General features: G+C 44.5%; 2 protein-coding genes and 1 pseudogene across 2 annotated transcripts in view; all 3 read right to left on the bottom strand.

Moving 5' to 3' along the window:
• LOC115513706 (DLA class I histocompatibility antigen, A9/A9 alpha chain) overlaps positions 1 to 22,285 on the bottom strand; it is a 253,834-nt gene that overhangs the window by 129,883 nt on the left and 101,666 nt on the right. The gene's annotated exons all lie outside the window — the stretch shown is intronic.
• The window catches only part of LOC115513705 (DLA class I histocompatibility antigen, A9/A9 alpha chain), a 165,112-nt gene that overhangs the window by 129,887 nt on the left and 12,940 nt on the right, over positions 1 to 22,285 (bottom strand). The gene's annotated exons all lie outside the window — the stretch shown is intronic.
• Positions 12,073 to 20,575, bottom strand: LOC115514602 (annotated as a pseudogene).

Here is a 22,285-nt window from a genome sequence, read left to right as displayed (position 1 = left end):
CAGAATCAGAAGCAGGCTCCAGGCTCTGAGCCATCAGCCCAAAGCCCCACGCGGGGCTCGAACTCACGGACCGCGAGATTGTGACCTGAGCTGAAGTCGGACGCTCAACCGACTGAGCCACCCAGGCGCCCCGAGCTTTTGTATTTTAAAATGATCTTCATTCCATAGCTCTGTGAGTCCCAGACAATCCTCAACACAAAGCAGCACATAGAAGTACAGTTTGCTACTGTATATGATCTGTGCCTGGGCCTTTGTTTATCAAGGGGACTAAGTGACAGCTGGAGAGGCTGATGCCACTGTGGGAAGATTTCTTTTATCACTTACATTTCCCGAGGGGAGGGGCAGGGCACACCACACAGGGCCAAGTGGGGGCAGAAGGAGAGGAAGAAAGCATGGCTCTGAGCCTTGATTGTGTTTTCCTTGAGAAAGGGAAGGAGGGGCTGGGGAAACAGTTTAGAACTGACCAGTCTGAATAACGTTATCGGTGGGCTCTGGGGGTTGGGAGTTCTCTCTAGAAGGCTGGTAGCTGACCCTGGGTCTTTGGAGCAGAGGAATATTGCCTCCTGGAGTGTATGCGCCTGACAGAGAGGGTTCAGAATGTGGCATCTGGATTGGATTGTTGAGTTTGCAAAGGAAAGGCATGCTCCGGGGCAAGCACTTAGCTGTCTCTAAGAATTGTCCAGCCAGGGGACGGAGAGTGTCTCCCCAGTGATGGGAGTCACAAATGTCAAGCATCAAGAATACAGAAAATATCATTAATACAGTATATTTCGACCATAGTATGCAACCATCAATTGCTTCAAAGTGGCATGTATTTAGTGCAGTGAAAACTCCCTTCACCAGTGTTCGTGCACTGCCTGTGGTTGTGAATGAAAACCTAAGGAATATTTTATTGGGGTGTTATTGGTACCATTTTCTCCACCCTGATTAATGTAAGGAGGTAATTGGTTTTCAGGCAGCCCCCAGAGTACAGTAAACAGTAGATGCAAAGAATTTCTTGCTAAGCCCTGTAGATAGAGGTTTATTTTATTTATTTATTTTTATTTATTTTTTTTATTTATTTTTGGGACAGAGAGAGACAGAGCATGAACGGGGGAGGGGCAGAGAGAGAGGGAGACACAGAATCGGAAATAGGCTCCAGGCTCTGAGCCATCAGCCCAGAGCCCGACGCGGGGCTCGAACTCACGGACCGCGAGATCGTGACCTGGCTGAAGTCGGACGCTTAACCGACTGCGCCACCCAGGCGCCCCTAGAGGTTTATTAAAAATCTGTATAACAACATATTTAAATCTGAGAATTCCACTGGTTTAGAATTCTTTCCCTCTGCTTCTTTTCCTCGCCCTGTGTCTGCAGCCCTTCTCTACGTCTCTCTCATCCCTCAGGCCCTCTCCTCCCCTAAGTCTCCACCATCCTCTCCCTCCTGGATTGTGGCCCTGGTGCCACCTCATCACCTGCCACCTGGGGCTCTTCTCCTTGCAGGAGTCAGCGACCCTGCTAATGTGAGTCAGGTTGTGTCATGTGTTCACTGAAAATGCTCCAGTGACCGCGTCCCACTCTTGGGAAGCCTCTAGAATGTAGGGCCCATGAGCACAGGGGCTTTGGGCTATTTTGGTGAAAGCTGTATCCCCAGCATAGAAAGCCATTCCTGGTGAATGGTAAACACTAAATTAGTTGGTTTTAAATGAATGAATGAATGAATGAATGAATGAAATATGCTATTATAATTTAATTCCAGGGGTGCCTGGGTGGCATCAGTCCGTTATGCGTCCGACTTCCACTCAGGTCATAATCTCACAGTTCATGAATTCGAGCCCCATGTCAGGCTCTGTGCTGACAGTCAGAGCCTGGAGCCTGCTTCAGATTCTGTATCTACTTCTCTCTCGCGCTGTCCATCCCCCACTCATGATCTGTCTGTCTCTCTTTCTCAAAAAATAAAAGACAAATTTAAAAAAAAAATTAAAGAATTTAATTCCATTATACAAAATCATAAAATGAAAAATACATAAGCAAAAATGAGGAAAGATTTTTTTCATGCCACTAGTATACATGAAGTTTCATAGCTTCATTCCGGGGGCAAGACCTCTATGTACACTGAGGCTGTGCAGTGGTTTCCTATTGCCGCAGAACAAATTCCCACAACCATAGTGACTTACGAGAGCAGCCATCCATGTGTCCCAGTTCTGCAAGTCAGCAGTCCAGTGTGATGCTGAGGGTTCTCTCCAGTGTGTCACAGGCAGTGTTTGCACCTAGCGCTCAACATCCCCTCCAAGCTTGAACAGAGCTGTTGGCAGAATTCCATTTCCTGGAGCTGGAGGACTGCGGTCTTCCCCCTGCAAGGGTCCACTTCCTTGCACAATGTCAGTGGGATGCTGCTGTCAGCTCCTGTGGCCACCAGCACTGCTTGCCCGGTGGCCCCTTCCATTGTCAAGGCCTCTCTCACGGTGAGTCCTGTTCATTATGCCAGGCCTTCACTCAGGAAGAACCCGATCCTATTAAGGGCTCTCCTGATGAGGTCAGGATTACCCATGATAACCCTCCTGTTTTAACTCAGCTGATATGACCCTTAACTGCACATGCAAAGTCCCCTCACACCAGCACCAGGATTACTGTTTGATCCGACAACTGGGAGAGTATGAACAACCTGAGGTTGGCTAAGGCAACCATCTTGGAATCTGCCGGGGTTTGTAAGTCAAATGCTTCTTTCACCCATTATTTTTACTGAATGCTTCAAACTTGTCTTTGGAAAGTAATAATGAGAAATTTATTGAACATTCATATAAACTTAACATCTCTCACTATGGTCTTCAATGAGATTTGGTAAAAGAGATTTAGGCATCAACAAATTTTATTTTATTATTTTATTTTTTTAATTTTTTTTAACTTTTTTAAAATTTATTTTTGAGACAGAGAGAGACAGCGCATGAACGGGGGAGGGGCAGAGAGAGAGGGAGACACAGAATCGGAAGCAGGCTCCAGGCTCTGAACCATCAGCCCAGAGCCCGACGCGGGGCTCGAACTCACGGACCGCGAGATTGTGACCTGAGCTGAAGTCGGACGCTTAACCGACTGAGCCCACCCAGGTGCCCCAGGCATCAACAAATTTGAAAAAACACAGTTACTCTGTCCTAAAATATTTTAGGCAATTCTGCTTGTTGTCATTCCATTCAAATCTGCAATTTCATCAGTGGTTATTCCTTTGTATGATTTCCAGCTTAATTTGCATTGAGCAACAATGTACTTTTTCATTCTGTGAATACATTGAACCAGTTGAATGTGAGGTTAATGTGCCCCATCAAATCCTTCACGAGATAGAATTGCCTGCACACCATATGCAACATTGTATGCCAGAAATTAATGAGGTGCCAGTGAGCAAAAGATCAAATGACCAAAAGATCAAATGTGTATGATATTCTGTATCCTCTCTGTAACACGGTTCAGAATAATTGGCTGTGGTTTTCTTCCAATGCAAATAGTTCTTACAGAGTATCCTTGGCATGAACTTTGGTATTTCATTTTAATGGGCCGGAGATCCTCCTGAGTGTATGATCAGGAGTAGGATTGCTAGACTGTACGTGGGATGTGCTGTAACCAGACCAGCGCCCACCAGCTTGATTTCCAAAGTGTTTGTACCAGTGTAACCTTTCACCAGGCGTGTGCACGTGTATCTGTTGCTGTTCCGATTGCTCTGAAAATGAAAACTGAGAGGTAGCTCTTTCACCTGAAGGGCAGGCAATAGTGTGAACATCACGGCCTGGTTGCAGGACTGCCCAGGTCTGACCCTATTAATAACTTGATTTCCTTTACTTGAATTCCATGTGCCTTGTTACTATACCTGCAACCTCTAAGTCCAGATATGCTTCGTTTCCACATCACCATATAGTATTGTTTTATTCATTTGGAATCTTTTATCGTATATGTTTAGAATCATCCATAATAAAGACAGAGGAAGGGAAAGGGGGAGCAGACCGGTGCAAGGAGAGACAAAACACAACAGAAAACAAGAGCAAGAAAATAAAGGAGCAGAATTGAAGGCAGTGAATACAGACAACATTTTCAAAGTGCAAGGAGGGGTGCCCGGGTGGCTCAGTTGGTTAAAAGTCCGACTTTGGCTCATGTCAGGATCTCGTGGTTCATGGGTTCGAGCTCCGTGTCAGGCTCTGTGCTGACAGCTCAGAGCCTGTAGCCTGCTCCGGATTCTATGTCTCCCTCTCTCTACCCCTCCCCTGCACACCCTCTGTGTCTCACTAACTCTCTTTCTCTCTCTCAAAAATAAAAATAAACATTGAAAAACTCAAGTGCAAGGAAATAAAAGAGATGTAGAATAAAATAAGTTTTAGAGAGCTTTACTAGCAATCTGTTACTGTGTAACAGACGATGCTCACAATCAGTGGCTTAAAACAACAAACTCCTCTTTGCTCACAAGATACTATAAGACAAATGCCCTGGAGCAGAGGCTGAAGGGAGAAGCTGGACAAAGAGGAGGAATTTACAGAAGGAATAAGTAGTGGGTGGTTGCTTTACAAATGGAAAGATTTTGTTAGTCCTCCGGGGAGCAGGTTCCAAAACAAGACAGGGTTAAATTCACCATGATATTATCAAACACCTGTCAGAGCATAGGAGAGGGAGACAAAAAATTCTGGAAGGGCCAGCAGACCGAGATGCCAGTCTGGCCCCACATGATGGTCCAGAGGAGACAGGTGTGTTGCACTGTCACAGACCACCAGGCAACCTACGTGAAGGTGAGCAAGGCCGGAGAGGAGTCCTCAGCTACAGTCAGCCGTCAGACAGCCCCATGCCGCCCAGAAACCAGCCCGCCTTCATGTCCCAGACCTGCTACTGTGTGACCCAGCCCATGGGAAGTAGGGCGTCTGCACAAATACTGCCATGGATTGCAGAGCCCAGGTGTGGGGGCCCTTGTGACTTATCTGGGAGCGTGACCCCAACCTTCCTACCTGAGCGGTCTGGGCCGTTGGAAATGAAGACCTTGTCAGGCTGGGTTCCTGCACTTGTCCCTTGATAGTTACAATGGGACAAGGAAGAACCAGCAGGCATCCGCGTCTCACCCGGGTTCCCCCTACATTTACTCTTATCCCAGTTGTGTAAGAGGACCCCGACCCCCTCCTGAGGATCAGGGTGGATTACTTCTGCCTGGAGAAGAGCAGACTCCTGTCCTGGGCACAGGGAGTCCAAACATCCCTGGTGGCAGCCATAATGTGTATGAGGTTCAGTCGATCCTTATTCCAGGACCTCCAACCTGCCATGTTGAGAAATGCAGACAAAAGAAGCAAAATTTCCCCAGTGGCTGATTGGAAGCAACGGTATGTGGATCGATACCTGTTTCCACCCCTTGGGTCCTGGACTCACATACTCTTCTTCATGAGACCACAGCACTATATAGAGAAATCTCATTCAATAAATACATTGTCTTCTGGAAAATGGCACCCATCCCTTTGGAGTATTTTCTCAAAGCTGACAGCTTGTGCCCTAGAAGGGCCATTCTGTGTGGCTGACTATATCTGGACCATCTGAAATGTAACATGACACGTGGATCCCATAGTCATGGCACATCCTGCACCTCCTTCACTGTGAGGGGTCTCCCAGCTACATACCGTGTTGAGAGCAATTCTGAGCCTGTGGATCATGCATTTTGATAGCCCCTAGATAGTGGCACTGGCTGTGTGGGCAGGAAACAGGAGCGCACACGTGGGATAGGTATCTGTCCCATGAGGATGAGTCTCTGGCCCTTCCAAGATGGAAGGGGCTCAATGCAGTCAACTTGTCACTTCATGGACAGTTAATCACCTAAAGAGATGGTGTTATAGCAGGGCCCAGTGTTGGCCTCTGTTTCTGACAGGGTGGACATTCAGAGGTAGCAGTAGACCAAATGGGAATCATGGCTGCTGGATCCATATGTGGCTTTGTCTCTGCCATGTGGTCACTCCATTCATGCGCCCATTCCACCAGTCCTGGGCTGACCAGTGATAAAGGCTTGATGAAGTCAACTTATCAGCTCAGTGTTTCATTTCCTGTTCGTGGGTGGGTGTTTGCTGGTGAATGATTCAGGCTTCAGTGCCGAGAGACCATTTCCATTTAGGATGGACTGATGCGGACCTGGCTAATTGATGACTTAGTGTGTTACACAGAACCTAGCACATAGGGTCATTTTTAAAAGTTTATTAATTTATTTTGAGGGGGCGTAGAGAGAGAGAATGAGTGGGGGGAGGTACAGAGAGAGGGAGAGAGAGAATCCTAAGCAGTCTCCATGCTTAGCACTGCACCCAATCCAGAACTCTATCTCATGAATTGTGAGATCATGCCCTGAGCCGAAATCTAGAGTCAGACACTTCACAGACTGAGCCACCAGGAGCCCTGCATATGGTCATTTTTAATCATGTGCCTTCTTGGTGTCCCATGGACAAACATTCTGTCTTACCAGGTCCTGAAACACACCACATGGCACTTCTATACTAAAAGGGAATCTACTACTCTTTGTGGATGGCATGACCTTACTACAATACCTGAGGTGCCAGCATGTGATTCTCCTACTAGTGCTTTCCTTTAGCTCCACACTACATCCTTTCCCAGCATTGACCCTTCTACCATCAAGAGGTCCAGTAGATGGTATCTGAATGTAGCATGGCCTGGATCTTTCTGTTCTGGTCCCACTCAAAGCTAGCATCCCTCTAGGTCATCCAGACGTGGGCCAAACGTAACCCCTAGGGGTGAAATGTGTGTTGCTGGAACCCCACGTGTCCCCTGGGCCATGTCCTTCCTTCTTTGCAGTGAGAGATGCAACTCGCAATAATCAGTGTCTTACCTTGGAGGGAATATCCCTGCATGCCCCTGACGTCTAGATCCATAAACCTTAATCAGATGGCCCCTCCCTGCTTCTCTAAAATGATTCATTTACTTCATTTTTAATGTTTAGAAAATGATGGTAGTTAGCATCAATGACCAAATTTATCATAGTTTTAAAGCGTAAAATGTAAGATTTACCATCTTAATCATTTTTAAGTGTACTGTTCAGTGTATTAAGTACATTTATACTCCAAGACTACCGTCAACACCATCTGTCTTCAACTCTTTTCTTATAATCAAGACTGAAACTCTTTATCCATTCAACAAAATTCCGTCATTATCCCCTTGTCACATCCTCTGCAAAATGCCATTCTAGTTCCTGTCTCTATGGATTGGGCTATTCTAGATCCCATATGTAAGTGCAATCATACAGTACTTGTGTTTTGGTGGCTGGTGCATTTCAATTAGCACAATCTTCACAAGGTTCATCCGTGTTGTAGCGTGTATCAGGTTGTTCCTTCTTTGTAAGGCTGTATTGTATTCCATTGTACGTATACACCTTATTTTGCTTATCCCTTCATCTATTGATGGACAATGGGTTGCTTAATTCTTTTTGCTCTTGTAAATAATGCTGCTTATAAGTATGGGCTTATAAACACCTGTTCATGTCTCTTCTTTCAATTCTTTTGGGTATATACTCACAAATGGAGTGGGTGGATCATACAATAATTCTATGTTTAATTTTTTGAGGAAGCTTCATACCATTTTCCATAGTGGCTGCTCATTTTACATTCCCAACAGTGTACAAGGGTTCCAATTTCTTTTCCTGTTCACTGGCACTTGTTATTTTGTTATTTTTAAAAGAGTAGCCATTCTATTTGGTGTGAAGTGGTATCGATGGACCCTCATTTGTCCCCTTGTACGAAGGCTGGAAGAAACCACTTCTTCCCCTAAGAACTGGTATCTCACTGTGGTTTTGATTTGCATTTCCCTAAGGATTATTGATGTTGCATATCTTCTCATGTGCTTGTTGGCCATTATATATCTTCTTTGGAGAAATATCTGTTCAAGTCCCCAGCCCATTTTTTAATTGGGTTGTTGGTCTTTTTTCGTCTCAGGAGCTGTCTATGTGTTCTGAATATTAATCCCTTATCCGATTTGTGAGTTGGAACTATTTTCTCCCATTCTATGGGTCACATTCTTACTCTCTTGATACTGTTCTTCAATGCACAGAAGTTTTAAATTTTCATGAGGACCCATTTGACTATTTTTTCTTTTGTTGCCTATGACTTTCATGTCACATTCAAGAAATCACTGTCAAATCTAATGTTGTGAAGCTTTGCCCTAAGTTTTTCTTCTAAGATTTTTATAGTTTTTGCCCTTAGGATTAGGTTTTTCATCCATTTTTAGAGTAATTTGAGTGCGGTCTTAGGTATGGGTTAACTGTATTCTTTTGCATGTGGATACCCATTTTTCCCAGTATCATTTGTTGAAACGACTGTCTTTTCACAATAAATGGTCTTGGCACCCTTGGCAATAATCACTTGACCATACATCCAAAGGTGATTTTCTGGACTCTGTTTCTGCTTAAGTCTGTATATCTATTTTTATGCCACTACCACAATGCTTTGATTTCTGTAGCTTTATATAGGTTTCAAAATTAGGAAATTCAAAGTTAGGCCTTCAACTTTGTTCTTTTTCATGAATGTTTTGGCTTTTGGGGTCTCTTGACCCCAAATAAAATTCCATATGATTTTTAGAATGAATTTTTCTATTTCTGCAAAATATATCATGTGGATTCTGATAGGGATTGCATTGAATCTGTTGATTGCTTTGGGTAATATTAACAAATCAAAAATGTTAAGTCTTTCAACGTAGAAAAGTCTTCCCTTTTCTTAATGTCTTCGTGAATTTCTTTCAGCAATTTTCTTAGTCTTCCCTGTACAAGTTTTTGCCTCCTTCGTGAGGTCAGCTCCCACAGTTTTATTCATGCTATTGTAAATAGAAGTGTTTTCTTAATGTCCTTTTGAACTGTTCATTGTGACTGAATAAAAATGCACATGATTTTTTCATGTGATTTTGTATCCTGCAACTTAGCTGAATTCATTTATTAATTTTACCATTTTCTTTTCTTTTCTTTTTTTTTTTTTTTTTTTTTTTTTTTTTGGTTGGATTTTTTCTGGAGTTTCTACAGAGAAGTTTATGTAATGAAACAGGGATCAATTCATTCCTTCCTTTCCAGTCTGGATACCTTTTACATCTTTTTCTTGGCTAACTACTCTGGCTATAGCTTCAGATACTATGTTGAACAAAAATGATGAGAGCAGACATCCTTGCCTTATTCCTAATCTTAGAGGGAAAGTTTTTAGGCTTTCAACATTGATGTTCACTGTGGGGTATTCATCATTGGATTTTATTATTTTGGAATAATTTCCTTTTCTTCCTTGTTGAATAAGTGCTTTTATAAGGAAAGGATGTTGAATTTTTTCTTTTTCTGCATTGAACATTGAGATGACCATGTGGTTTTTTTCACCTTAATTTTTTTAATGTGATGTATCACCTTGATTGATTTCCTATGTTGATACATCCTTGCATTCCACGAATAAATCCCACTTGGTCTTGGTGTATAACCATTTTAATATGCTTCTGAATTCAATTCACTAGTATTTTGTTGAGTTTTGCACCAATATTCATCAGGGATATTGATCAGTAGCTTTCTTTCCTTGTAGTATCTTTGTCTGGCTTTGGTATCAAGACCATGCTAGCTTTATAGAATGACTTCAGAAGAGTTTCCCTTTGCTTCAGATTTTTGGGAAGAGTTTGAAAAGTGTTGGTGTTCATTCTGTAGATGTGTGGTAAAGCTCACCAGTAAAGCCATGAGGTCTAAGGCTTTTCTTTGTCAAGTGTACCCTTTCTGGTTATAGGTCTATTCAGATATTCTATTTTCTTATAATTGTGTCTTGGTAGGTTTTAGTTTCAGGGAATCTATCCATTTCATCTAGGTTTTCCAATTTGTTTGCATACAGTTGTTTACAGTACTGTCTTATAATCCTTTTTATTTCTGTAGAATAGGTAATAGTATCTACACTTTCCTTTCTGATTTTAGTAGTGTGTTTTCTCTCTTTATGTCATTAGTCAATCTAGGTAAAGCTTTGTCAATGTTATTGATCTTTGCAAGGAACCAGTTTTTGGTTTCATTGATTTTCCAGATTACTTTTCTATTCCCTTTTCTACTCCTATTATTTATCTCTCTTCTATTCTATTCTATTCTCTCTATTGTCTCTGCTATTCCTATTCCAATTCCTAGAAGATTACTTTTCTACTCCTATTATTTATCTTTGATATAATACTGATTCCTAACTTTCTTCTGCTAGCCTTGTGTTTACTTTGTTGTTCTTTTTACTAGTTCTTAAGTTGTAGAGTTTGGTTGTTGATTTGAGATCTTTTTTGATATAAGCATTTTCAGCTATAAATTTTCCCATTAGCCTTGTTTTCCCTGTATTCTATAAGTTTGGACATATGGAGTTTTGTTTTCAGGTGTCTCTAAACATTTTCCAATGATTTTTTTTGGTGGTATACTTGTTATTTTACTGTTAATTTGACACATCTGGACCAAAGTATTCACAATACTTGATATACTTTGAAGGGAATCATGCACTATAGTCTTAGATGTAACCAGAGAACAAGCAAGAAAAAAGGCTTTAAAATATATCCAGTGTGTATTATTTCAATATTCATTCATTTACAAATTAGACTACATACTGTTCTTTTTCTTTGTAATTCTTTAAAGCTATTTATTTGGTTATTTATTTGGTTATTTATTTATAGCATGGGTGGGTGAGTGGGGAAGTGGGCAGAGAGAAACTTGATCAGGCACCACCTTCAGCATGGAGCCCAAAAGCAGGGCTCAATCTCATGACCAGGAGTTCATGACCTGAGCTGCAATCAGAAATCAGATGCTCAACCAACTGAGCCACCCAGGCACCCCTCTTTTTCTTTTTCTTTCATTGTTTTATTCAGGCAGGATTCATTTAAGGAAAAACAATTTAATTTTGCTTGCATTGCATAATACAAATGTCATGAGTGAAATGTTCTCTTATCTCCTGCATCCAGGAGAGAACCCATGAAATTCTCAGTTAGTATTCTAAACCAATAGGTCCTACTAAAAATAGGTCAAAATTTCAACAGCCAAATAACCAGCCTGTTTGTGGTCTTGAAGAATATCTAATGGACTCTCAGGTGTTCTTATAATGAGGAGTACTTCAATTCTATGAGATTTGTCAAAATTTCAAAGAGCATTGCATACAGAATCATTCTTGAAGTTCTAAATGCCATTTAAATGACAACAATGGGAATTTTAAGTGGTTGTCTCACAGGGCCAAACCTGTAAATCCTAACTAGCTGAAATTCAGTACTATCATGACTTCTCATTTACAAGGTAACTAGTTGGTAAATTAATAGATGGCATAAAAATTAATACTTGACATTATTTTTAAAGGAGACAATGTATGATAACCAGGGAATACAGAAAACTCAGTGTATTTTCCAATAAGATAACCATTTAAGCCTCTATCTGTATACAACAGGGTGTAAGCCTGTATCTATAATGAACTTGCACATTTACCACAGTTAATCTTATTATGAGTTCTTGAATTGTTTTAGATATACACCTTTTTATTGACTAAATATTATATTTGTATACCTGGTGATGATGACTTAGGACATTGAGATGTTTTCAAAATATTTTTTAAGTTTATTTCTTTTGAGAGAGAGAGAGAGCAGGGGAGGGGCAGAGAGAGAGGGAGAGAGAGAATCACAAGCAGGTTCTGCACTGTCAGCACAGAGCCTGATGTGGAGCTAGGATTCACAAAACAAATCATGACCTGAGCTGAAATCAAGTCAGATGCTTCACTGATTGAGCCACCCAGTTCCCTGAGATGTTTTAAAAATATTTATAAATTTGTTTCTGCTATGCAAAAATAGCTGGCAATAATTTTACAGCATTTGGTTTTATAGAATTAAAATCTTACACAGTACTTATTTTAATGTTTAAAAAAATTCACAGAAAAAATACAAATTACATAACCTGATTGCATGGTACTGTTATTTCCAGTTTCCAGTTCTGGTAATTAAAGCCTCCATTAAGTCTGTTTACAATTCATTACCGGTATATTTATGAAGGCAGCTCACATGATTTGCAAACAAAACCTTCAGGCTTCATGTTATTTACCAAAGAATTCAGCACAGCAAGAAAGGAAAACCCAGTATACAAATTTACAGACTAATTTGCAAATTGACCGGTTCCTGTGATCCAAACTGTTTCAACCTTTCAAGGTGCTGTCCCTCATGTTCCATATCATTGTGATGGTCCCTTTTACCCACAGAGGATCCATGGGTCTTTGGGAAGACTCAAACAATGTGAGGCCATGTGAAAAGTCACTGACTTCACCCTCAGTCCCGTAAATTGTTAATACTGGAGAGGTTATCTTAGAGACTTCGTCAATGTTTGGGAATGCATCCAAACAGTAGGTCTTCATGGTATCAGGAAAAGCGACTGGCATTGCCGAGGTCAAAGGGGAATGAAGAATTATGCAAGCACTCTTACACCAAGCCGGAAGAAACACAGATGGTACTGTCTCTCTCTAATTTGGCCATTATAGAATCACATTTTCAGGGTGTTATCCATATCTTGTCCTAAGAGCAAGACAAGCAGCTTCTCTATCTGCACAGAGGTTCTTCTCTGTTGGTTTCCCAGACCTTGCGCCATCCCAGAATAATCCTATGAGAACATATGACTATTACTCCGTGATCCCAGTCCTATGTAAAGCTGCTCATCTGACCAAGATCAATGGCACTTTCATGTGAGAAGAATAAAGTGTACTTGACATTGGGTGAACAAGCATAAACATAGAGGAATTCTGCTGCCTTTACTGGTTCTAGTCAGTAAACTCTAATAGCATCTCTTTGTCTAGAAGAGTGCTGCCAGTCTGCTGGTTGTGATTGATGTAAAGTCCAGAGGCTTCCACATTCATCATACATCAGCATGTAAGTTGGATCAGGTGGCAAAAATGCTAATTTTGAAGACATTTTCCCAGGGAAGGCAGACAGCAGAAGAGGCCGCATAGTTCACTAAAGGAGAGATTACTCTTCTGCACCTGAGGTGTCAGGAAGAAAGAGCTGGAAGGGAGACCCTGCCCACACACTGTCCTCCACAAGGTGTGAACCACCTGTACCTTCTGCCACCTCCCCTTCTGGCACTACAGAAGCCCCCCAAGACGCAGCCAGGTCTTTCTTCACCCTTACTGTCCTTTCTCTGCTTCTCCTCAGTCTCGACCACAGGGCCAGTTCTCCTGGCGGGAGGAAGGAGGACAGGGAACCGAGGGGGCGAGCAGAACCCTTGCTAAGGAAGGAGTTGGTCACCGATATAAATATTTTTTAAATAGTTCACTTGGGATTTCTTTGGGCCCATTGGTTAAGAGTGTGTTTGATTTCCTCCACTTTGTCAATTTTCCAGTTTTCCTTTTGGTTTTGATTTCTAACTGTATCCCATTGTGGTAGGAAAAGATAGTTTGTCTGATATCTCCTTTTTAATACTGTTGAGTCTTAGTTTGTGGTCTAACATATGGTGTATCCTGGACAACGTCCCATGTGCGCTGGAGAAGAACGTGTATTCTGTTATTCGTGGGTAGAGTGCTGTGTATGTGTGTGTCAGATCTAGCTGGTTTCTTGTGTTGCTCCAGACCTGTGTTTCCTCACTTTTCTTCTGCGGGGTGCTCTATCCAGCTTTGAGAATGGGACAGTGAATTCTCCAGCTACTGTTGCTGATCCCTACCTCTCCCTTCTATCAAGTTTTGCTCACATAGTTTGTTGATCTGTTATTAAATTCTAGAACATTATCATTGTTATATCTTCTTGCTATATTAAAACTTTTATTAATATTTACTATTCTTTTTTGTCTCTTCTAAATTTCTTTGATTTAAAGTCTATTTGGTCTGATATCAGAAGAAATACTCCTGTTCTCTCTTGGTTACTGTGGGCAGGGGATACCTTTTCCTTCTTTTCACGGTCAAACTATTTGTGTTTTTGGATAAAGTGAGTCTCTTTTAGACAACATAGAGTTAGATCATCTTTCTGTCACCGTTCTGCCAAGCGTCTGGTTTTGATTGGAGCATTTAATTCATTTAGATTCAAAGTAATTGCTGATAAGGAGGGACATGTCTCTGATATTTGGCTATTTTCTACATGCCTTATAATTATGTTGTTCCTCATTTCTGGATTTGTTGTTTTAGTGTTTGTTTAGTTTCGTTTTTTAGTGAAATGGTTTAATTCCTTCCTATTTCCTTTTACATATATTACTCTATAGACATTTTCTTTGTGTTTACCATGGGGATCACATCACACATCCTAAAAGTATAGCCCTCTAATGTGTATTTTTACAAGCTTATCTTCAATAACAGACCAAAAGTCTCATTTTATGCAGCTCCCTCTGATCCTCTTGTAGTAACTGATGTCAGAAAATTACATCTTTATACAGGGCTTTTTCTTTCATGTATCAGTCATTTAAATCATGTAGACAACAAACACTAGGGTTACAAACCAAAGTCACACTAATACTACGTTTATAATTGCCCATTTATTTACCTTCACTGAGGTCTGTATTTCTTCACACAGCTTCAGTGACTGTCCAGTGTCCTTTCATCCTGAAGGATTCCCTTTGCAGACCTTGCAGGGCAACTATGGTGGAAATGAATTCTCTCAGCCTTTGTTGACCAGCGAATGTCATCATTGCTCGCTCACTTTGAAGACCCATTTTGCAGATATAGGATTCTTAATTGAATATTTTTCTTTCAGCACATGGCGTATCAGCCCATTGCCTTCTGGTCTCTAGGGTTTCTGATGACAAACCTGCCATTTTTTTAAGGAATGCTTGTATGCAATGAGTCCCTTTTCTCTTAGTGCTTTCAAGACTCTTTCTTTGCCTTTGGTTTTCAACAGTTTCATTATAATGTGTCTTGGTGTGGATGTCTTTTGCGTTCATCCTAAATGGAATTTGCTGTTCTTCCTGGATGTTTATATTTACATCTTTCATCAATTTGGATCAAGTTTTCAGCCATTATCTCTTCAAATAATCTCTCTTACTTTATTTTCTGTCTTCTGTCTGGGACTCCCACAATGCATATGTGGGTCCCCTTTCTGGTGTCTCAGTGCTCCCCTAGGCTCTGTTCACTTGTCTTTAGTGTTTTTCATTTGGTTCCTCAGATGTGATCATTTCAATTGTCCTATGTTCATGCTCAGTGATTCTTTGTTCTGATTACTGTAATCTGCTCTTGAAACCTCTAGTAAATTTTTCATTACAGTTATTGTACATATCAGCACTGGACTTTCAGTTTCTTTTCGTGCTTTGTATCCCTTTGTTGATATTTTATTTTATTCTTAGCTCAATGTCTTGATTTTTTGTGATTTCCTTTAATTCTTTGAGCATCTTACAGACAGTTGGTTTAAAGTACTTGTCTATGGACACCTGGGTGGTTCAGTCGATTAAGCATCTGACTTCAGCTCAGGTCATGATCTCATGGTATGTGGGTTCGAGCCCCATGTCGGGCTCTGTACTGACAGCTCAGAGCCCGGAGTTTGCTTCGGGTCTGTATCTCCCTCTCTCTCTGCCTCTCTCCCTGCTCACACTCTGTTTCTCTCTCTCTCTCTCTCAAAAAAAAATAAACTTTAAAAACAATTTTTAAAAATAAATAAAGTACTTCTAGTAAGTCCAAATTCTGATCTTTCACAGGGATGTTTTCTAGGTTTTCTTTGTTTGTTTCAATGAATCATATTTTCCTGTTTCGTTGTATACTTTGTGTTTTGTTGTTGTTGAAAACTGGTCATCTCAATCTTATAATGTAACTCTGAAAACCAGATTCTTCCCATTAGCCGGTTTGTTTTTGTTTTCATTTTTGATCATTGTAGTCTGTGTGCCAGAAATCAGCCTGAGGTTCACATTTCAGCTCTTCCAAAGTCATTTTTCAGCCATGCTTCCCCCTGAGCATGTGTGCATGGTAACTTTCTACATTCTGCCCACCCTTCCACCAGTGTTGTTCAGTGAGAAACTGAGAGCAGAGTGACAATGCCTCAGTGTGGCCACAGTGCTGAAGACAGAAGCCCCAAGCTCCCCTTTAACCTGCTTAGCCAGGACCTCCCCAAGGTCTCCCTCAGCTACTGCATAAGGATAGGGCTCTACATACAAGGGGCAGACCCCTTGGGTCATGTTTGGCTTGTAAAGTGTTTCCCCAAATCTACACTGACACTGATGTTTCCTCCCCATTGAATAACCAGGGACTCTGGCCTGACAGAAGAAAAAGGTCTCTAGGCCATTAAGGTTGATTCCTAGATCTGTAGCCAGACCCACAAACATGCTGGATGCTCCAGTACACATGCTGGCACTTTCCACAGAGGACCTTGGACCTAGGAGTCCCTGTCACTTGGTCTTGCTGCTGCCTCTGATGCTGGAGGCTGGGATACTGGCTCTTTCCTTTAGTGCTGTAAATGCCACAATCTTCTCTCCTGACCACTTCAGGTCTCACCGTCTGCTACCCATAACACTTGAGTCAGGACCTCTGGTACCCAAGGTCAAATCTCATTTCTACCCTGATGGCTAACCAAGAAATTTGAGGTCAGCCAGTCAGGAGCTCCCAAGGGCCTTAATCCCTGTAGCTGTGCTAATGACCTACAACAGGAAAAGCCCCTTCCTGAGTCCCAGACATCTTAAAGGCATCTGGTGGTTAAGCGCTGCCTGTCTACAGTTCCCAATTGATTGAAACGTGAGTGCAGGAGACACTGTGCATAGCCCTGCTTGCTTTCTCAGGCAACCAAGACCAACAGGCAGGCTCTAAACTCACATAGGAACACATGCAGATGCAGCCACATATGTACAGGACCCACCACACCAAACACCCATGAACTTTCCTCTTTCCAGCCTCAAAGTAAACGTTAAGGAATTCTGGTCACAGCCTGCCTTCCTTCCTTCCTTCCTTCTTTCCTTCCTTCCTTCCTTCCTTCCTTCCTTCCTTCCCTCCTTCCCTCCTATTTCCAAGTATATTAAGTGAATGCCTCTGTGCCAATCTCTGTGTTAGGCCCTGTACTCATTTAATGAAACAGACAGAACATATATTCTCCTAATGCTGACCACCTGATAGCAAAGACAGACAATAAATAAAACATACTAATAGCAAGCAGTACATTGTATGGTACATATTCCTGTGACCTGTTGCTAGGTAACCAAAAATCTACAAATAAAACAACCACTTCTTAGGGGCACGTGAGTGGCTCAGGTGGTTGAGCGTCAGGCTCTTGATTTCAGCTCAGGTCATGACCCAGGGTTGTGGGATGGAGCCCCCCATCAGACTGCCTGCTGAGCATGGAGCCTGCTTAAGATTCTCTCCCTCTCTTCCTCTGCCTCTCTCCCCTCTGCGTGCTCTCTCTCTCTCTCTCCCTCTCTCAAATAAAAAAAAAACCCAACAACCACCTTTTAATTCTCTCTCATTCTGTAGGTTGGAGCAGCTCGGTGGGCAGCTCTTCTGCTTCATGTGACATGAGCTGGGGCTGCCTTCATCTGGAGATCTGAATGGTCCAGAAAATACCAAAAGGCCTGCCTCCTCACAGAGCTGCAGGTGGTGCTGGCTCTCAGTGGAGAGTACAGTGAGGCAGTTAAATGCCCTGTGCTGCCATCTAGTGTTGATCCAAGTCTTGAAGGTCACAAGCTCTGGGGGAAAAGAGAAGCCAGTAGAAGTCCAACTGGTGTAGAATGTTGCTTTGTGAGTCTCAGGACTTCTCTTCAGATGCTGCAATCTCGGCTTGGCCTTTCTGTGAAGGAGGATAAAACCCTCATTTTTTTAATACAATATTTTTTCCTTTTTCTTTAATTCTCTTTATTAATTTATTTAAGAGACAGGGGGAGACAGAGGATCTGAAGTGGGCTCTGTGGTGACAGCAGACAGCTTGACTCAGGGCTTGACCCACGAACCATGAGATCATGACCTGAACCGAGGTGGGATGCTTAACCCACTGAGCCACCCAAGTGGTCCAGTACCCTCACTTTTTTTCCTCTCTCACGCTTTTTCCAGCCCTTGCTAGTCTCCCCCCATGATCCCTCAGCATCCCTCTGCTTCCACCAACCACCAGACAGGAGCAGGAAAAGGCCTCAGGATCAAGGACAACACCCTGGAGCAGAAATCCAATGTCTTCCTTCCTCTCAAGCCTCGACCCATCCCCCAGCAGAGTACAGACCCTCCCTGAAAGACATGTCCCTGTTGCTTGTTGTTCCAGGTCAGGCAATGGTCACAAACACAGCTCCTTCTCTCCCTAGCTGTCCGGCTCCCCACCCGCATAAGCACCTGCACACAAGTGTCTGCTTTCTGGCCCCTCTGCCACAGGCACTAACTCCACCTGCAGCTCAGCTTCCCCCTTCCTGTAGCGCTGAGCCAGCAGCTCCTAACTGGAAGGCACATCAGAAAGCCCAGGTGACCAGCAGGTCCCGTCTAGAAGAAGTGGGCTGCGGCAGGGTCTGCACTTGACCTGACTCAGGAGCACTCCACCTTCATAGAGGCCTGACCTTGCCCTCCAACCTCACCCCTGGCCCAGGCTTGCAGACTGCACTTGGCCTTCCCTCCTCCTTCCTGGCCCACACGCACCTGGAATCAGAGCTTGTCCCCAAGTGCTGCTTGTCTGAGGCTGCCAGGGCCTTCCTGCCCTGATCTTAGCAGGGACTGGACCAGGCAAGGCAGGCAATGCTGTAGCAAGGTTCTCTTGAGGTGTAGGAGTTATTAAGACTTCCTAGGTGAGGCTGTCTGTCCACTCTCTGCACCCTGAGATGCCACTGCACCACCTCCCCCCACCGCCCACATGGAACCCTCCCAGACAGGGCCTCCCTTTGAATTTTTGTTCCACTTTATATGCCTAGGAAGCTCACTGCTCAAGGGAATTCTTCTTATTAAGGTAAATTAGTGGAAATCACTTGTTTGGACACCAACATTTAAAGTAGGCATTTGAGAAATTAACGCATGACTTTCATGCTCTTTCTCCAGCAAATGCACCAGTGACATATGAGGCAACCATTTTGATCCCAAGGAACTAGAACTGATGTTCCCTCTGGGAGGACCACCCCAGGAGACAGCGGGAACAACCGCAGACCTGCATGGCCTTTACTCTGGTTGTGACATGGTCAGAGCGCCTCAACGTGGGGCAGGGTGAATATCCCAGGCTTCCCCAGACCGAGGACCAACATATAAACAGATTAGGTTCAAGAGTGAGAAAGCAGCCAGCCTCCATGATGGTCACACAGAGGTGGTAGAATCAACAGAAAATCCCCAGGCCCTGCCTTCCCCAACCTTTCCCTGCTTCATGCGTCCACTTGTTCTTTGCCCAAACGCAAAACCTGTTTCCTTATTTCCCTCCCCTCAAGCAGCCTGATTACAGGGAAATCACGTTGACCATCTCTTTCTCTAAATCTACAGGGCAGTGGCCACCCTGCGGAAGGGAGCTGGATCAAAGAGGCAAAGTGAGGCCACAGGGCACAGTCCACATGCTCTGCTCTAAATGGTCTTTTGGGCTGTGCCCTGAGAGACTGGGCAAGGTATATCTGGGAGGTAGGATCGAACCAGTGGGCACAGCTGCCCTGAGAATGACCTGTCCCCTCTGCCCAAAAGGTCAAGAGGGATCCACATCTCCTTTTGCATATGATCCACAAAGAAACTCTAGGAAGCGTAGGGGCAGGTAGAGGGAGCCAGGAAAGAGTACAGGTGGGAGTGACTCAGAGGAACAATTCAGGACACAGGTCCTGGAGGAATAGTTTCAGGGGCTGCATAGTGGACAGAGGTGACCATCTGTGCTTAGGACGCATCGATCTGCTATAAGTGGATCCTCCCAGTGGAACATCATAAGCAGGGCTCTGGCACCACAGACTGACCCCTAGGTGTGGTCTTGTGGGTCCTTTTCTTGGATTCCTCATGATGGCTGGAGAGATTGGGGAAAGAGTGCACATAGGAAGGAAATAGGGTCATCAACTCTTGTCTGGATTCCTCCCCAGTGTTGAATCCCTCCCTGCTAGCTCTCTGACCCTTTCTTGCTTGTGCCCCTCTGATCCCATGATCTCCTGGGCCCTCTGCAGTCAGGACATAATTGCCACGCATCACCCCAGGGTGAGCCCTGCTGAGTCTGAGAGTAGAGAGAGGTAGAGTCAAGTGCTGAGCAGGGAGCGCAGCCCTCGCTGCCCAATCCTCAGCCAGAGCCAGGAGCGGCCATGTTCCACACTCAAGGCCCCGGTGACCCTGGCTGTGAGCAGGGCTAAGGGTGTGGATGCAGGTGTGGCTCACAGGCCACCTCAGCACTCACACTTCCCACTCCTGTTACAGGAGCTTGTCGTCCCCTCCGATCTGTGCGGATACAGATGAGGGATCCCACATCCCAGGAAAGCCCCTCCCATCCCACCATCTGCCCAGATTCTCACCTGGGCTTCCCTCAGCTGCTGGTGATTTCTTCTTATATAAAAGGACACACACAATAATGGCAATAACAAAAGCAACAGAAGCAACCATAGCACCCCAATGGTTGGTCATCCATTCTGGTGCACCAGGGCATTTCTTGGAAAAAGGCCTTATATTAACCTGGGATCCCTACTTTCCTCTCCCCACCCTGGCTCCTGACCTGATCGGGGCCAGAGCCTCCTCCATGATCACTGCAGTCTCACCTGAGGGTACACTGTGTGCAGTGTGGTTCCAGGGGCTTCCATGTAGCAAGAGAACCTCTGCTCCTCTCCCTGGGAAATCCTTATGACCACACACATCCAGTAGGTCCCCTTCCCATCAGGAAGGACTCCCTAAACTGTTGGGCATCCTGGCTCACAGGATCCTCATCCTGAAGCAGATCAGGAAGATATTCCCGGGAGGGAAACTGAAAGCCCAGCACGTCACGGTGACCATGCCCTCCAGGGCCTGGCTGCAGGTGACCTTTACTGTTGGGGACACTGGGGAAGAAAGCACAGAGCCAGCCATGCACATGGCAGAGCACTGCTGCCCTCTAAGTGAGACAGAGGACAGGTTTGCTTCTCTCATCTTTCCAGCTCTGGCTGAAGCCATCATTGACCCCAGATTTTCTCCAAGTCTGTTCTGCACCCTACAACCCAATTCCTTTCATCTGGCAGGAGGATGCACCTGGGATCCAGGCCTCTCGCGGATTCTCATTTTGAGGCTGAGGAGGGGATATGGGGGGGGGGGTGGGCTCCTGGGCTGAGGGGACTATAAGGGAACTCTGTGACAGGATGGATGGGGCTTCCTCTCCTGATTGACACCCACCTTCCTGGTTCAGTTTTCTGTCAGAGGGCCCATGGTCTTCCTGGACTAATGACACTGGGAGGGTGCATTTCCATTCCCACCTGTTTGGTGTCTCTATCCAGAGGCTGTAACAGCACAGGTGGGTCACGGTCCCAGGGGTCAACAGAACATATGTGCATCCCATAGGGCAGGGAAGGTTTCCTGGGACAGTGTTGTTGGGGGGAGATCAATGGGTCTGGGGGAGGGGAAGGCCCTGCACCAGGGTTGAACCTGCTCTGCCCAGAAGTCCATCCAGGATTCCAGATATTTCTGCAGGCTTCCACCAAGCTCTCCCTGCACATAGGCTGAGGCAGCCTGGTTTGAAAGCCATCTACATCGTGATTTCCTTAGCCAAGGTCTGCGGCGAGGACCAAGGAACTGGCCATCCATGGGTCTTCGGGTCATAGGGGAGGAAAGAGCTCCCATCACAGCGGAAATGACTGAAGCTCCTTGGTGCTGTTGTTCTCTCGGATCTCCCAACCCCAGATCTCCTGGAGTGAATAGGAGCCTGCCCCCAGCCAGCAGTGACAAATCCCATCCGGTGTTCCTCTGCCTTCCTCTGATCAGTGACAGATTCTCACCAGAGGGAACCCTCCCTGCTCTCCTCCACATCTTCCCTGTGCTGGGTGAGTGACGACCACCCCCGGGCTGAAGTCTACAGACCCTCAGTCCTCACCCCACTCCTGGCAAATCCAGTGGAGACAGGTCGCTGCTCTTGGCCTGGAACTTCCTCAGGAAAGGCTTCCCATCACCCTTGCCTCCACCCTGCACTCACCTCCTTTCTGGGCCTACAGGGCCACCGTGTCTGCCAGAATCTTTGTGAGGCTCTTCTCTCTCTCAAGTCCTTGGTCTTTGTGTCCCATGTCTTAGGTCCCAGGACTGCCTTGCCCACAGTCCCTGTGCCTCTGCCATGTGTATGTCACGTCATCATGCAGGAGGGCCGGGCCCTCCGAGCGTCCCACTGTGAAAAATCTCCAATGCACAGATCCATCCTGGGACAGCACCGTGAGGTTATAACGAAGACTGAGGGAACCTGGCAAGGAGACTGCAAATGAAACTGCCTCCTGGAAGTAACTGCTCATCAAATATTTCTCAGTAAAGCTCTGCTGTCCTGAGCTGCTTGAAGTCTT

The sequence above is a fragment of the Lynx canadensis genome, chromosome B2 (assembly GCF_007474595.2).
Source record: "Lynx canadensis isolate LIC74 chromosome B2, mLynCan4.pri.v2, whole genome shotgun sequence".
NCBI lineage: Eukaryota > Metazoa > Chordata > Mammalia > Carnivora > Felidae > Lynx > Lynx canadensis.
This window is presented reverse-complemented; position numbering and strand designations above follow the sequence as displayed.